The following is an 18,611-nucleotide window of genomic DNA, read 5'->3' on the forward strand; positions in this document are numbered from 1 at the left end:
TTCCAGTGCTCTCTCGCAGAAGGGCAAAGTGGCTCCACTGTATCTCTGCTTTTCCCCCTTTGATTTGGTGAATTCTAGTTCATGGTGCAAGGCCTTATCATTCATTCATCTATTTAGGGTGTTTTTTAAAAAAAAATCTTTATTTTGTTTCTTTCTCTTTTCCTTCCTCTAATCAGTTGGCTGCCTTAAACCTGACGTGTTTTGATTAAGGAGCGGGATGCTCATGAGATCTGAGCCTTGTATGTTTTCTCATAATTATTATATAGCACTTAGACACAGGAGCTCTGTAAAGGCTTGATCCTGCAAACAGATTCATGCAGGGAGATCCTTGAATCATCCTGGAGCCAGTCGCAAGATCAGGACCAAAGACAGAAAATAAATATTGATGATCAAAATAGGATTTAATATTGGCTTGGTGTGACACCTGTACTCCAGATAACACACCTGCCAGAGGCTGAGGAAAGGTGATGGCACCTGTGTGCAATACAAAAGCAGCTTTCTTTCTGTTCTATTCATCTTACACCTGTCTAAACTCTTCATGGAAGGGACCATGTCTTCTTATGTATTGGAATAACATCTAAAGCACTGGAGCCTCAATCCAGTTTAGGGCTTCTGGGTGCTACGGTAATATACATATTAATTCATAGCAATAATTAATCAGGGACTAAAATAAAATAAGCCTGTTTGTTTGGCATTGCATGCCTTTTAATAATGAAGTCCCAAAAGAACACTTTAAAAAAAGGAATAACTAAAAAAAGGTAAGAACTGATCATATTCATCCCTTCTTGGACATAATCTAAAGAGATGCTTACATGAATTATGGTTAATGCAGTAAACAAGCTACTACCCTTGTTTATGCTGCCATGTTGCTCCTTTGTCTTAAGTGACAACACCTGTCTGTTATAGGTGACAACCTGTCATGGAGTGTGGGGGAGTCAGGGCCCTGCACCCCTCTTCCTGAGATTCACCGTGACTCTCAGCCAGCCAGTAAAACAGGTTTATTAGATGACAGGAACACAGTCCCACGCAGTGTGTGTAGGTACAACCAGAACCCCTCAATCAAGTCCTTCTGGGGGGTTTAGGGAGCTTAGACCCCAACTTGGGGTTCCCTGCGTTGCACCACCCAGCCCAAGACTGAAAACAAAACCTCCTCCAGCAGCTCTCTTCCCCACCCCCCCAGGTCCTCCTCTCCTTTGTTCAGTCTCCCAGCCACAAGGTGTCACTTCTACCAACCCTCCTCCTGGCTCAAGTTACAGCTCAGGTAACTTTTCTTCCTTCAAGGGAAGTCCCCCATCCTCAAAGTAACTCCCCTGCAACATTCCCAGGTAAAATCCATCCTGCTTCCTGCTCTGTCACACGACCCAAGGCCAAATTCTCCTCTGGGTTTCATGGCTGCAACGCCCAATGCCTTCAATGATGTTGCATGTGTGTACCAGAGAGGAGAATTTGTCTTCCAGATTCTAGTCCTGGCTGCTGATCTCTTCCTTGTAAGCACATGTAATTAAGGAACACTTTTTTATTTCTGAGGGATGTGGAAGACTCAGTGGATATTAGCAAATACAGGAGATGTATCATAATTTACAACCTCCCCTTTCAAATACTAAGATAGTGCCCTGTAAAGCAGGGCACTTCAGGTGATGGCGTTCTGTGAAGGCAGACTGCAGGGTTTATTAAGATTTCTGTAAGTTATCAAATGAGTGAGCACGGTTTCAGTAATCGTACTAGAAAAGCTGCTATGTTCTCCCATTTACAACCACCGTGCTATATTATAAGTCATTAGGCATTTATGTAGGTTATTCTCAAGCTCTTGCCTCACATGAACAATGTGCGTGAACATTTACTAAGAAAACTTGATTAAAGTGTCATAAAACACAACAAATCTGCCATAAAACAGAGGCAGGAGCAGCAGGGGGCGATGGAAGCAGCAACACAACAGGAGGCTGTGAGAGTTAGCTCTCTGGTGGTGAGAAGGAATCACTATTCAATAATTCCATCTTTCCATGTGGATGGGGAGAATATGTTTATTAGCAGGTTTTTCTTCAACATTTCAGTTGGAAACCAAGTGGTACAGGCAAACCAAAAACAAATAAAACAGCCTCTTTCAGAAACACAATCCAGATTCCACTAACATAAACATTCCCTACCCTGCTCTTCCTTTCTAGACGTGGAGTCTCCGACACCTGAGGTATTTGAAAGCTATTTCTCTGGAGGTTTTGAGAGCTTTATTTTGCAGCCCTGAAATCTTCAGCAGCAAAACTGAAGCAGCCTTCCTGGTCAATATGTTTTTTCTGGTCATTGTTATCTTTATTCTGCTTTATTACTCAGGCATTACAACTATCTTTGCCGGTGTTGTTGGTTCCCAATTTAAAGGCACTGGCATTTGGACTGGTTCAAAGCTGGACCACCCCAGCAGACGCTCCAGCAGGGGTTGTACAACAGGAGGCATAATCCTTCCCTTAAGCTCTACAGTATGTGAGAGAAGTGTGCAACATCCATGTAAATAGTCTGTTTCTCCTTGGCCAACTACATGGACTAATGTAGCATGGACTCACCTCCTCCTCCTCCTCACTCCTCTGTGCTGCAACAAGGGCTGTGCTACTTGAGCTACCAGTGAAGTGTAGGTGAGTGAGGCACTGGGAAGGTGTCTCTGATACAAAGGCTCTGTACATACCTCTTGTCTGAAGTGGGAAAGAAGCACACTATGACAGTGGATGCCTACAAACTCTGGGCAGTGGTGTGTGCTCAGGAGTTCCTCTAAAATAAAAGCTGTTTGGTATCAGAATTTCTATGCAGCAAGGTCAGAGTGGGTAGCTGATACATTCATGCTTTCTCCATCCATCACAATAGCACAGGTGCTTGAATTTCACAATTTCTTTTTAATCCTTCCCTGTTACTCTTTACTAGAGCCAGGTGAAATATTTTGGTCAAAACTCTTTTTCACTGAAAAATGAACATCTGGGATCTCCAAAACATGTTGCAAGTTTGTATCATTTTTGCTGAATTGGTTTGGGCAAAAATAACCCCAAAACCTTTTAATTTTTGACAATTTTTTTTAATGTTTCATTGTGACATTTTTTAAATGAAAGATTTTGATTTTTCATTTGAAATGACCTTTCCGTTCAAAATTTTCTTCAACTTTATTCTTTTTAAAAATGTAAAACATTTTAAAATGGTCCCAACTGAAATGAAATGGTTCCTTTTTGCCAAAAAGAAATATTTCATTCGACCCCAAACAACTTCTTTTTTCCAGAATTGCCAGTGAACTGAAAAGTCTATAGTTCACACAGCTCTACTCATTGCATCTTTTTAACACACCAGGCAGTGCCTTCACTGTGCACACCTCCCTAGCTAGTATGACTAGTTCTGTGTGAATACTCCCAAGCCTGGCCTGAAATAGGTTTCCACATTTTTAACATTGGAACCAGTTCACATGGGATGGCAGGCCTTGAAAGTTGAAAAGGTTCAGATTCACATTATCCAATTTTCTCATGTTCAAATCTCGTCAAACCAAGTAGTATGGCCTAGTGAACAGGGCTCTCACAGAGCTGGGTTCTATTTCTGGCTTTGCCACTGCACTGCTATATGACCATAGGCAAGTCACCTTGCCTAGTGCCCCCTTCCACCCTGTGTCTGTCCTGTCTATTAGACTGAAGGTCCTCAGGGCAGAGCCTGTCTCTTATGATGTGTTTGTATGGTGCTTAGAAAAATGGGCCCCAATCTCATCTGTGGCCTCTAGCAACTACAATAATACATAGACAATATTTATGTTTGTGTATTAGATAACATTTTGTGATTGGCCCCATGTGACCAGATTCTGATCAGACTTGGAAAACCATCTGAAAGTATCTTCAAAGTTAGTGAATATCACTCATTTGGAGTACTGTGTGCAGTTTTGGTCTCCCATGTTTAAGAAGGATGAATTCAAACTGGAACGGGTACAAAGAAGGGCCACTAGAATGATCCGAGGAATGGAAAGCCTGTTGTATGAAAGGAGACTTGAGGAGCTCGGTTTGTTTTCCTTAACCAAAAGAAGGTTGAGAGGAGATAGGATTGCTCTCTTTAAATATATCAGCGGGATAAATAACAGGGAGGGAGAGGAATTATTTCAGCTCAGTACTAATGTGGACACGAGAACAAATGGATATAAAATGGCAGTCGGGAAGTTTAGGCTTGAAATTAGACGAAGGTTTCTAACCATCAGGGGAGTGAAATTCTGGAACAGCCTACTGAGGGAAACAGTGGGGGCGAAGGACCTCTCTGGCTTTAAGATTAAGCTTGATAAGTTTATGGAGGGAATGGTTTGATAGGATAACGTGATTTAGTCAATAGGTCAATAAAGTGCGACCACTGGTAATTAGTACCGAGGGTCAATGTTGGGATATTGAAAATCTTTTTCCTGAGTGTCTGGCTGGACAGTCTTGCCCGCATGCTCGGGGTTCAGCTGATCGCCATATTTGGGGTCGGGAAGGAATTTTCCTCCAGGGTAGATTGGCAGTGGCCCTGGAGGTTTTTCACCTTCCTCCGCAGCATGGGGCAGGGGTCGCTTGCTGGAGAATTATCTGCTACTTGAAGTCTTTAAATCAGGATTTGGGGACTTCAACAGCTGAGTCAAGGGAGAGAATTATTTCAGGAGTGGGTGGGTCAGCTTTTGTGGCCTGCATCTTGCGGGAGGTCAGACTAGATGATCATAATGGTCCCTTCTGATCTTAAGTTCTAAGATTCTATGATTCTATCCAGAAGGAGAAAAAAAAATTGCAAAAGTTTTAAGTGGTTAGTCCATGAACCCCAAAACAGTTCTAACATATCACAGCTGGTCCAGGAATGCAGGCTGAACAAAACCCAAGGCTGAGTTTGTTTTGAATGGGTTCTATGTCTGCATCAATCCCTTTGCACAGATTTGGCTAAGACTGGCACATATATACCCATCAGCACTTTCAGCAACAAAAGGGGACACTGATCAATTAAAGGGTTCAATAATTCTGTGAGAAGACTGGGATGAAGGGCCAGATCCTGCAAAGTGCTACGTGCTCTCACTTGTAACAGGAGCTGATAGCAAGGAACAGAACCTCCCAGGATTGAACCCGAGATGCAGAGAAGAGTAGAGTGTAGCTCATGGATCTTGATTAAAACAAAGCTTATGTAAATGACACATTAAAGGGGCTACAGTACTTTACTTGGCAAGAAGAGAGCCAACCATCTGGACTGATGTGATTAGCAAGGTTCATTCTAATATTCTTTGACTAAAAAGCACACAGTCTGCTGGAAATAGATACACATGAGCAAATGGAAGATTTCTTTAAGCTATATTAATAGTGGAAGTTATGCCGGGTAATACCAATTCATTTGGGTAATGAGGTGTGCTATTTTTCAGACTCAGTCCAGTTTAGACACACAGCATGCATATGCCCTGTAATAGGAGTGCTTATTGATTATATTTAATTGTCATCGTTTTTCCTAATGATAGTTATGCTCACCCCCTGGTCATTTGGTTTCTGAAATGGCGATTAGTGAGAACAGGGAGCATGGCTGAATAGGCAGCTGGAACTAAGGAACCACAGGCTGTACAGGCAGACAAATCAGCCCTCAGCAAGCCAGCCATAAATATAGTCATCTGGGCCATCATGCTCCAGTGGCTGGGAAAGGGAAACTTGCCCAGTCTGATCACTGTTCTCCAGTGGCAAGGGGGCCAGCCATACAGGACAAACCGAGCAGTCTTTCATATGTGGGTCTCAGTACTTGTAATTATAATTTTCCAGTTAGCTGATCCACACATTTTTATGGGGTTAACCAGTGGTAACTTCTGGAACACCAGGAGCATTAGGTTTATATTCCCTACAGACTGCAGCCACTAGGGGGGAGAACTGGTTGCATAAAACTCTCATACACATTTTTGAGCCAGTACCACAGCTGGTAGAGTAGTATTTAGTCACTAGAGGGCGACACACACCCTGGAGCAAGTCTGATGGGTGCTCACATAAACATAGCCTATCACAATGTATAACATGTAATAATTGGGTAGCACTTTGCATCTTAAGTAGACTTTAAAAATAGTAAGGACCTTTGTCCTAAGAGGTGCTGCGCACAGAAATCCCGACTCCTGTGCAGGTCAGTGAAAGTTGAGGGTGATCAATAGCACTGGTCATAAAAAGACGCCAACCTTTTTTTGCCCAAAACATCAAAATATGATTTCTTTAACCAACGCCAATGCTCAGAGCTCACAGGCTCTTTTCAGCACTTTACAGGATGGAGCCCTAATTAAAATAAAAGGTAATAAATGGAGATATACCAATCTCCTAGAACTGGTCATTGAGTCCAGAGGACCAATTTTTGCCCCAGATCCCTAAGTGGCCCCTTCAAGGACTGAACTCACAACCCTGGGTTTAGCAGGCCAATGCTCAATCACTTTTCATCCAATCTCTGCAATAGGCAAAGTAGTATTATTGGTCTTATTTTACAGATGGGGAAACTAAGGCCCGGCATCCTCATCCATAACTGCCATTGGCTACAGGGACTGAAGCATCAGGCATACAGTTAGCTTTAAAAAGCCCCAAAGAAAGTTTTAATAATACATACATAAAAAAACAAATTGCAAATAAAAATACAATAGAAAATAAAATTCCAAATCCAGCCCCTATGTCTGCAGATGCCAGGAGTCCCCTAGCAGTGGAACCAGTGTATTCCTGCCATGCAAGTGGGGACAAGGTTTTCAAGGGGGGCACACGGGCCAGGTTTGACTTCAGTTCCACAATGGCTCCTAGCAGGACAGTACACAGTTGGCAAGTGAGGGCAGGGCTGAAAGATCTGCTAGTAGATGCATCCTCCTGGATTTCTCCTGCCACACAAGAAGAGCATAGAGGAGGGTGCTCAACAGCTTTTGGGGGTAGGGGAGAATTCTTGCTTCCTGTCCCAGAAAGAGCCTCCTGGCACCCACCCATCTAATTTGGCTGGGCTCCTGGTGCTCAACACCCAAACATCTAATCTTGATCTAATCTGAGGAGCTTCCTTATACTTTTTGGTAGAGTCAGGAGCACCTCTCAGATCCTTGAGATTGAACAGGGAAGAGAGGGAGTTGTTCTGGAAGCTCTCAATTGCATTTTCTCCTTTCTGGTACAGGGCTAATTAAATTCTCTATGTATATAAATACAAATATAAGCAACCTAACTTTGTGCAGCATCCTGTGAGACATCAATTCCTCAAACTCTATCTGGGGTTGGTACTCTAGACTTTTAAATAATGATAATAATAATAATAATAATAATGAATTCTGAATCAAAGAGAAAAGAATCATTTTAACCATCATTACAAGTTCCTGCTTTTACTCACAGTGCAACGTTATCTACCAGACTAAAATCTCAATTTTGCTTTGTGAATGAGTGGAAGGTGGAAGAGAGAAAGCCTAATAAAAAAAGCTGTAGAAAGAATCAGTTTCCTCTCATTCTGAATATGTAGAGTGGTTATCTTTAATAATGTTCAGTTTAAACAAAATTCAAAATGTTCCACATCAAGTCTCCTCCATTTATGAAACCAGACCTAAATCCTCAAGTATCGTTTCCTTTTCTACTGTCTATAGGAAGTTTCTTGCAGATTGTGCACAACAAGAACAGAGAAGTTTTGTCTCTGTAGGTTACATTGGTTTGGGGTAAGAATATTTAACTGCTTCCATATTTTTTGGGGAGGGGTGGGGGGCTTATCTGGTTGTTTAATCAGTAGGACACTCAGCCTGAATTGCAGATTCCAGGTCCAGGGAGAAAAAAATCTAGTGCAGTGGTTCTCAACCAGAGGTATGGGTACCCCTTGGGGTACGCAGAGGTCTTCCAGGGAGTACATCAATTCATCTAGACATTTGCCTAATTTTACAACAGGCTACATAAAAAGCACTAGCGAAGTTAGTACAAACTCAAATTTCCTACAGACAATAACTTGTTTATACTGCTCTATATACTATACACTGAAATGTAAGTACAATATCTATATTCCAATCAATTTATTTTATAATTATATGATATGAATGGGAAAGTAAGAAATTTTTCAGCAATAGTGGGCTGTGACATTTTTGTATTTTTATGTCTGATTTTGTAAGCAAGTAGCTTTTAAGTGAGGTGTAACTTGGGGTTTGCAAGACAAATCAGACTCCTGAAAGGGGTATAGTGGTCTGGAAAGGTTGAGAGCCACTGCTTTAACATATACAATACTCTTCTTCTGATCTTCATAGAACAAAAATCCTTTAATTCTTCCTCAGACTGAAAATCCTCACACTTATTGCTCTTTTCAGTTCTTCATGACTACTTCAGTCCCTTTGATTATTCTGTAGACACCAGTATTCTGCATCACCACTATCCTCCCTTTCACTCAGCCACTGTAATCTGGGAGTCATCTTGGACTGTCCCTTCTCCTTTGCCCCACACAATCAGGCTTTGTCCAGATCTTGCCACATTTTTCTCCATAACATTTCTAAGAACCACTCTTTCATTCTATCCACAGTATGAAAACGCTGGCCCAGATTCTCCTCATCTCCCATTTTAATTACCCCTCTTCCTTCTGTGTCTCTCTGTAACTCACACCAACCCTCTCAAGTCTATTTACCATTGAGCTACTAATATCATCCTTTTTTTCATTATTGGATCTTCTTTGAAATCCTGCACTGACTCCCTCCTTTTCAACCACATAAATTCAAGCTTCTTAGCCTTTACCTTCAAGGTCTTTCACAGCTGTCCCTGTCTCTACTATCCTTACTGCATCACCTCCACCATCTCTACACTACCAGTGGTACTGTAACCACTCTTTTACCACAGACATCTCTATATTGTCTTCCATGATGCCCTGTGCCTAGAATATCCTCTCTGAACTGATCTGTAGGCCATTCCTCTCTTGTCCTTAAATCTCCTATAACCCACATCTGCAGTGTTATTCAGTTCGGTTGGCAGGCTGCTGGGCAGATTTGATGCAATTTTTTAAGATATTAAATGTGCAGCTATGTGAATATATATAGTTTATATAACATATGCAGATTTGGATTGTTTCCCTTTCCTCCAACTTTCATACGTTGCTTGCCTTGGGAGGGGGAATAGTATCTATGATCACCCTAACCGCTCTGCTTGTATGTTGCATCTTACTCTCCTTTTGTCTGTTGCTTGTCTTTTTAAATTGTAAACTCTACAGGGCAGGGACTGCCTCTTAGGGTGTGTCTACACTGCAAATTAAGGTGTGATTGTAGCACAAATAGGCATACCAATGCTAGCTTTAAGCTAGCTAGTACAGGTACCCATGGTAGAGAAAAGGCAGAAGCAAGGGCTTTAGCACAGACTTGCCATCCCAGTACAAGTCTGCCATCGGCCCTGGGTACTTACTTGGGTTACTGGCCCATGCTGAAGCCATGCCTCACATCTTCGCTGCTGCTGTTACTCATTCAAGCTAGATGGTAACTGTTGAGCCTTACCTCAACATAATAATATATGATAATAGTAACCTATGAGCCCGCTCTTTTCTGAACACTGGGAACTAGATCATGCATATAGCCAAAGCCTTATTTTGGGGGTGGTGCAGAGATACACTTCCCCACATTGCACCTTGGCACCAGGAGCTCTGGAAGGAACTGGGGAGCCCGGCTGCTGCTGCAGGCTTGGAGAAAGAGGGTTTAGAGTCTTTTCCCTTGCCTTGCTAGCTGTGCTGACCAGTGCAGAGTGAACAGGAGCTGTCAGGGATCAAGGCCTTCAGCAGAGCCAGTCTCTGGGCAACCTAATGCACAGCTAGCCTGATTGGCTACACTGCCTGATGGGCGGGAAGAGTCAGCAGACTTGAGCCCAGCAGTAGCAACAGTTCAGTAGCTCTTCAAGGCATTTGCCCACAACTCTGATAACACCTGCTTGTTCCCAGTCTTTCCCTTGCTTTGCCTCACACCAGGTACCCAGTTCCAACCCTCGACTCTGATTCCTGACCCTCAGCTCCAACTCCTGACTCTGGCTGTGACCCTTGGCTGTGACGTCTGGTCTCTGACTCTGGTTTTGACCCTGAGCTCTGATTCCTGGCTACTGATTTCCTGGTCTGACCATTCGGCTGACTCCTGCTCTGACCATTAGTAACCACTGCCCATGTCCTGGTCATGTGACAAGAGCAGTGGTTCTGCCCTGCCTCCTTTGCAAAGACTAACATTGGACAACCCCATTTTCCCAGAGCCATGTGGATTACCACTGCAGCTGTCACTTGTGAACCTTAACTATAATGTTCTCTCTCTCTTAGGTGCATAGACTACAGTATTTTCCGGTTCATCTAACATTTAGAATTTAAAAGCGGGTGGGGGAAGGGGAGAAACAGGATTTTTGGCAATTTAAATATACTCCCATCTTCTTTCTTCACTCTGCAGCATCCTGTTAATTGAAATTGCTGTAATTATTTGCCTTGCATTCAAATCCTATATACATTCCATTTCTTAGAACCCCTCACTGGAGTCTGAGTGCATGTGCCTTATCATATGCAATTGGGAAGCTGTCACATATCACTAGACAAAAGTGTGTCACGCAGGGAGGGCTTCAGATATACTGTGCTACCAGAAGCCTCCAGCTCTCTCCTAAAAGAGCAGCACCACATTTCAGGAAGTAACACATTACAGAATGATTCTCCCATTAAGATTTATGCCTAAAATAGAGGAGACACAAACCTCAGGCGTCAGTAGAGTTTTCATCAGCTGATTAAGCATGACAGATGAAGCCAGCTCCTGACCTTTCTGAGACTAGGGGAAAAAAAGAGAAATAGCCTTTCTTTCACCTCCTTATTCAATGGTACACTTCCTCAAACAAACAAAAAGACAGCTTTGCAGCTGAACAAGAAGCCAAGCAGTTAGCTCTGAGCCCCTGAAGTTGCCCAATGAAGGAGGAACGCGATACTATATGATTTGCCTGTCCTTTGCTCTTGGGGTGGGCCGTCACTCCTAATGAAGCAAAATAGCTGTCAATTTCAGTGAGATAAACCCCGGTATCCTTAGGCTCTCTGTTAATAAAACATTAACTTCCGGATGTCTACCTCATTACTTTAAACACACGCATACCAGACTGATTTTAAACATACACACCAAAAACAGTACTCAATCTTTTCTAACACTAGGAACTCATTTACTTAGTGCAATCTAGAGCCTGAGATGTGTGCATAGCCTTCTTAATATCTTTTTACATGTTAAAGATTCTGCAAGGAAAATATGCCTTCACTGAAATCTTATTAGTACAAAATGCCCCACTGCTCTGAGCCCTCCTGAATGTGTGTGGTTTCTTTTGGCAAGTTTGAACAAGGGACAGAGGGGACTGTCTCCTTAGAGAAACAAATCCAGGGGGAAAAAAACAGGAGAAAAATCTTGCAAATATTTAATAACTTGATTTGATTTATCACGCAATTTGAAAGGGTGGGATGGTGGTGCATTTGTGATATCAGAGGTAACTCAGCCACCAATCATTACAGAATTAGCCTTCCCTGATTTGCATTGTACAGTCCTGTTATTTGAAGTATTGCAAAATAAGTCTCTGAATTTGGGATGGGTTATATTTAAAGAGGCAGCACTGCAATTAGAGAGAGCTGAATAATGGGAAAAAAGTGTTTTTTAATCTATTTTATGGCCCTCATCACTGTAACATGTGAGCATTTAAAAATAGAAATAACACTAACAATCTTTCTCTCCCTTTTTCTTCCAGTCCATCCTAGGAGCAATAGTTTGATTAATTTGAAGGGGTATGAGCGTGGGTGTGAGTGTAGAAATTACTAAGGAAAAAATTAAATTGAACAAATTAGTTTGGCATTTAGTTCTGAAAATTGTTTGTTCCATGGTTATTGTTGTCTCTTACGAGAGTGAGTTCAATAATTTAAGGCCAGCTCCTGTGAAAGTTCAGTCTCTTGCTCTTACAAAAACTTCCCTTATTGGTCAACAGCTGCATTGTTCTGGTGGAATAGAATTGTCAGGGGAGGCCATGTCACAAAGGGAGAGGTAATCTCTCAGGTAGCACACTCCAAACTCAGAGTGTTTGAATATCAGCGTATGTAGAGAGAGACCTTGAACTGAACTTTGCGTTATGTGGGGAACCAAACTAGACTGAAGTGTTAAGGTCACATGTTCACAATGACCTGTGATATGTAAGCAGGCACCTTTCTCTCCTTGCTTCCCAAGGAACATCCTCACAGTATGTAAAGTCCAAGATTACCCCCCTTCCTAGTGGGTTTTATTAACAAAGAAATACACAATAAGCAAACATCAAATTCAGCTCAAAACCTTCTCCCAGTCTTATCTGTTCCAGAGAGCTACTCCCACTGCTTTTATATCCAGTGCCCGCTCCGCCCAGCCCAGTGTGAGGGAACTATTTACAAACCAGCCGTTGACAGACACACACTGGACAATGTGGCCCTGTGCAGCAAGCGTGCCCCTTCCCCTCGGGGATGGGCCCACGCCGCGCCACACAGCCCCCCATCCAACACTAACACCCACCCCTGACTCCCTATGGCCAGAGGCTCCCCGGACCCGCTATGCCCAGCGCCTCCTGCCAGACCTCCTCCACAAATGCACAGCACCCCGCACAACACTACCCCTGACCACAGCCCTACCACAACTGCCCAGCACCTCCCACAGACCACCCACTCCCTAGTGCCCCAACGTACACAGATCTTCCCCACTCCCTCACAGCCTAGCACCACCACCCCCCCCCCCACCTCCTAGAGACCCACTCCCCCATGTCCTGCCTCCCGGTTGCACTCACCAGTCCTGAGCTGGCAGCGCGGTCAGGGCTGGTCGTGAGGTGGGGAATTGCTCTGGCCCCTGGGGAGTGTGCAATCAGCTAAGTCAGGGCCTGTCCCTGCTGGGCTCCCTCAGGACCCTCTTGGCTGGAGGGGCCCACCAAGTCCCCCACACTGTCCCCCTCACCCACAACTGGCCAAGACTGGCCAGGCTTCTGCACCAGTCCCAGGTGGCTCAACTCCAGGGAGACAGGAGGGGCCCCCCAGGTGGTGGGAAGCAGAGACTGCCCAGAGCCACAGGTGAACTGGGGTCTGGCCAGGGGGCAGAGAGGAGACCTTGGCTGGCCAGTGGGCAAGCCGAGAGGAGCTTGCAATGGTGGGGGACCCAGCGGGCTGGCAGCGTCTCAGGGCGCAGTGCAAGCGGAGCAGGCCGGGGCCCTTTCTGAGCATGGGCCTGGCTCCATGGTGCCACTGGCACCATTATAAAGCCAGCAATGGCTGGAACAGGAGTTGTAGGTATAGCACAAATGGACCTAAAGAGCAACAGTTTTAAATATTGTTCTGAGGACTGGTAGAGTATGTTGAGCCAGCACACCTGCCTCTAGTGTTTGGGTTTTCTTGACTTACTAAGACTTCAGAGAGATGAATGGTACATTTCATTTGATTAAATGTAAAAAATACATAGTTGGCTGTACATGATACAGATATTTGGCTGAATATATTATATAAAACACAAGGGTGTCTGTGGTTTCCTTGGTTTCAGGTGTTCTGTTTTTTCTCCCCACTGACCATTTTGACATTTCCTCGCGCTTTCTCCAGGTTAAATATTACACTGTAGTCTAACTCCCATATTTAGAATCAATGACCAGTGAACTGGCAGAGTTTTTTGTCATTTAGCTAAACTACTCTTTGTGTTTAAAAAAGATGATATTATTGACCAACCTATTTCTTGTAAGAAATCAAGTTTCTTTCTGTTTTTCCCTTGCACTTGTTGTATTCGGCACAATCCATTTCCTAATCACTGTTGTCATTTATCTCTTTGTTTTACCTTGTCACCTACTTAATTCCACTGGAGGCATTCCTAACATCTCTTTCTAATAATCTCCGCTAACAATGCAGAACACTATTAGCATAATAAGCATTTCCCATCTGCACAAATAAGACTCCTTCTCATCAGTCTGAAAACTAACTGCTGTACATAAAAATAGCTGGAAATCATTACAATTAAAAAGCACATTCCACTGCAAACAGGTTTCTTGGGGAACTTTTTCATTTCTCCAGTTAACCTTAGAAATGCTGGGTGTGAGCCAAAGCCCACTAATGTCAGGGGGGTCTTCCCACAGCATATCACAGTGGTTTGGATTAGGTCTTTACTCTATCTGGAAATAATAAAGTTGTGCTATAGGTACAGAAGGAGATATGATGTTTCTCTGTTCTAATTAGTTACCTTAAGAACCCATTCTTTGAAAGTAGCATATTTGCTTATGCAAAAATTATTCAGATAATAGTGCACCTACATTTGGGTGTATAATTACAATAACTACTCACACATAGGTGAGAACACAGGTTCCTAAAAACATTACTGGGTACTTATTTGTGCTGTTATACCAGTTGTGTCTGTAAAAGGGAGGTGATCACTGGACATGTGCCCCATTTTTGTGCATCTGTTTTTAACAAGTTTGACCCATAAATGTGTACAGGTATGGGCATAGCAAGTCTGCAGTAGCAGTGTCTCCCTCTCTGTCTCAAAACATGTATTCTCCCAGTTGCTAGTTTGTTATAACACCTGGTTTTGGTAGAAAAAATGATGCTTTGATGATGTGAAGTTGCACTTTCTGTAAATGGCATAACAGCAAAATGAAATCCTTGGATACGTATGCAGGATTTCACTACATATTGCTTATTCCTTTGTTTTCTATGAACTTGCAATTTTAACCCTCTAAGGTCTTTGCTGTCTGTGGAGTTAGGAAGCAATTTTGTGTCCTCCTTGGTTCACTGTCCTAAAGGACACACACACACACACGACTCTCATGGAGGCTTTATTTTGGTTCCTTTTTGTGGTGTTGTTCTCTTAATCAAAAAGAAAGGTCATTCTGGCGGAAAGTATCTATTTGTTCCATATGGCATCACGTAAATCTTCATCCAAACTGTTTTTCTAGAACATTTTCATAGCTTTACCAAGTAGTTAACACAGTAACACCTCAGGTCCTGAGAAAATCCCAGAATGTAGCATTACATTCTGTTCACACTACAGTCTTATGTTCCTCTCCATGTAAGAATACATAGAATGAGAGAGTAGCTGAAAATGCTGGTAATGGAAAATACCATATGCTCCCTTTGACCTGGCAGGGCTAGTGACATTGCAGGAGGCAGTGGTATTCTGGTTTCCTGATTGCATGTTGAACAGTGATTCTCAGGAAAAAAATCGTGAGTATCAATGCCCAGAAGAGGAACCCTTCTGCTTAGGCACTTCCCAACAATGATAGCACAGCAGCAATCTCATTCTGTCATAACCAGAGGACATGGGTGTATTGTGTGACCCTGTTTCTGGGGATCATGGAGCAGGAGTTCACCTTTAAAAATGCTAGAAAGTGAAGACCTCATTCTGCAGTGATTTTTTTGGAGAAGCAGATTTTCTTTTCTAACTACATGTACCATGAATACAGGAAAACCTGGAAAAAAAACTAAATTGCCAATGCATTTTAAATGGTCTATAGAGTCCCAAAGACTGCTGGATATGTATTTGTGGTCTGCCACTAATGTTTCAGGGATCAGGCTGTGGTTAAGTATTTCTCTGCCAGGACTCTGGGATACCCTTGCCATAGAACAGGGGTGTTACTTAGCTGAGGAGACACTGTAATTCATCTCATCTTGAGAATAGTCCCTACATAGGATTTGGCAGGCTACTAAGGCGCTGGAAGACCATATTGTTGCTAAACTGGAGATTTAGGTCATATTTTCAGATTGAAAGAAAAAGTCTTGATTGAAGAGACTCTTCAAATAGTGAGTGGAAAACACGAGGATTAAATCAGGAATTGGATAATGCTAAGCAGCTTTCAACTGCCTTAATTAGAGATAATGTTGCTCTTAATCATAAAATTGAATTTATGGAAAAATCAATTAAAAAGTAAAAATTGGAGATTACTTGGAGTAAAAGAAAATTTTGTGTCGATAGTGTTGTCAAGGTACGGGAACTAAAAGAAATTTCTTTCATGGTTGTGTCTGAGCCATCTTAACGTAGAAAAAGTGCACCTTATACCTAGCAAAATAACCACCATATATAGTACTTAATGAGTATTAATAAGAGATTATGAATCTGGATCAGCAACTGCCAATTTCCATAGCTGCCATCACCAAACCTAAATTCAAACAGAAAGCCTGAAATTGCTTCACACAGCATTTGTCTCAATAGAGGCAGAAGAACCATTGTTTTTCCACTGAAAAAACAAACGATTGAGATGGAATTAAATACTGGACTGTCCCCATCCTTCAGATTATGATCAGGCTAAGATGTTCCTTGATTTGAATTTACCTGCTTCTCAAGTTATTGAATGACAATTTGTGGTTTCTACAGAAGATATTCTAAAGGAGTCAGGGGCGGTTCTAGGATTTGCGCCACCCCAAGCAGGGCGGCACGCCACGGGGGGCACTCCGGCGGTCGCCGGTCCCGTGGCTCCCGTGGACCTCCCGCAGGCATGCCTGCGGAGGGTCCGCTGGTCCGGCGGCTCCGGTGGACCTTCCACAGGCATGCCTGCGGGAGGTCCACCGGAGCCGCCTGCCGCCCTCCCGCGGGACGCCGCCCCAAGCGCGCGCTTGGCGCGCTGGGGTCTGGAGCCGGCCCTGAAAGGAGTGTACACATGTACATGTACACACACGTGCACACATGTACACGTGCACACAGTGAAATTTTGCTCACCTTCCTCAAACCAGTAGTCTTACATGCTGAAGCTAGTGAGACTACTTGCTTGAGAAAGACAAAGAGAATATGAGTCACTCTGTGTGTGTGCATGCACACATATGCATACTGAATATCTACAATTGCTTTCCCTTTCAACAGCTGAATTATGAAGAAACTGAGTCAAATCCTGATTGATGTACTTACACAAATTAGACTCCCAGATTTCTACAGATGAGACTAGTGTGAATAAGGCAAACAGGATTTGTCCCCATGTTTCAGACAGCTGATGGTATTGCTAAAGACAATATTATCACTCTCTCTGTTGTCTCTTCTATATGCCCATATGATGCAATTAACAAGGTTTATTTAGACTGACTGGTGTGATTTTTCTCTATCCCTAGTCAACAAATGCTTATGCTGCAGACTGTACCTGTCATTTTCCCGTTTTTAGTTTTTGTTTTTCTACACTATCCAATGCGGCAGCACTGAATTTTACATAAGCAGAACTTGCAGCTGTGTAAATTTTTGGAAATAAAATAATATACCTGAGTGAAATCTATTATGGTCATACTATTTATGGACATAAACAGGGGTTTCCCATGGCCATACATATGTGAACTAGTCAATGGTTAGGGTTTAACATTTAATATATGGGAATCCAAGAGCTAAGCATTTAAACCAATAAGGATAGAATCTTTCCATGTCTTATATGTAGAACAATCATCAATGCCAAGATCAAACTGTAAATAGCAGGATATACCACCTTCAACAGATGACCCAACGACCAATAAAAAGATCCACAAAGTAAATTGGAAGACATGGTGAATCCACGGTGTGAAGACAGAATTTAGCATATTAGCCAGTGATTTCTGCTCCAGCATTTCCTTTAGTATCATTCGTTAAGGTGTATGAAGTGTCCATTAGGATGTTAATACCGTATATATTTGAAAAAAAAGAACATTTGTCCTGTGGCTACAGAAGAACTCCCATTTACATTTATCCAATTGGAACATGGCAATATTGGGCTTTGGGTCAAGCCCCCAGAGTGTATTTGGATACATGGCATATGTAAGAAAGTTTGCTGTTTAGGTAAGTGGTGCAAGGCAGAGAGCATGACCTGATTATGGATTATGAGGCTTTCAGGAAATCAGAAGTTTCAATAAGAGGGATTCTACTTCACATGCCATTTCTACTCACAAACAAGTGTAATCATTTATATTTTCCCTACCCATCTCTACCTCTTCCACTGCCTGTCAGATAAAAAAGACTCACAGATGGGTTGTGGGGAGATATTTAGTACCCTCTTGTAATGCCACAAATAACTCTTGAGTTCACTTCTTAATTTGTAATGAGCTTGAATTAGGTTTCAAAACTTTTGCAAAGTCCACATTTTATGAATTACTAAAAAAAAATCTAGTTTAAGATTTCCTTATTTTAATTAACTGATTCACAGATATTATTTTAATTAACTAAGCTATTCAAAATTAAATTAGCTAGATATGGACACTCTCTTGTCTCCTGAGTTCAGTTTGGCTGAACTATCAGCCCAAAGGCTCAGTGATGAAGAGGATCTGTGTGTTCTTTTGTCTTACAGGATCAGGTCTCAAGACACTGAATGGGGGTTTAACTGACCAATTTACAGTGACTTTAACCCTGTGAAAAGCATGGGAAATTTACCCATATGAATTCCCCTAACTAAGGCCTGAATGCAGAATATAGAATTAGGCACCTAAGACTCTGGTTCAGGTGCCTAAGTCCCAGTTTCAAGACCACATAAATGCACAAAACTCCTGCTGAAACCCTGTAGGCACCTAAACTCACTCAGTTTTGGCAGTAAAAGTTCCATAGGAGTCTATGCTTCTGAGCATGCACACAGGTGCTTCCCTGTAGGGAAGCAGCAATCTCCCACCTATGCCCCAGAATGATCCACAACCCAGGGGAATACAGGTGTTTGGCCATCTAATTCGTCTGAGGGGTCTGATCCAGTAGCCACAGTGGAACAGACAGT

The 18,611-nt window shown here is 42.7% G+C and overlaps 1 long non-coding RNA gene across 1 annotated transcript; it reads right to left on the minus strand.

The window, feature by feature from the left end:
- Positions 1 to 10,271: 10,271 nt before the first annotated feature.
- On the minus strand, positions 10,272 to 11,880 carry LOC120401677. Its single transcript, XR_005596639.1, has 3 exons — positions 11,826 to 11,880; positions 10,655 to 10,726; positions 10,272 to 10,364 (listed from the first exon to the last, which is right to left on the minus strand). It is a non-coding gene; the product is annotated as an uncharacterized LOC120401677 (long non-coding RNA).
- Positions 11,881 to 18,611: the final 6,731 nt, after the last annotated feature.

This window comes from Mauremys reevesii, linkage group 3, assembly GCF_016161935.1.
Source record: "Mauremys reevesii isolate NIE-2019 linkage group 3, ASM1616193v1, whole genome shotgun sequence".
Lineage (NCBI taxonomy): Eukaryota > Metazoa > Chordata > Testudines > Geoemydidae > Mauremys > Mauremys reevesii.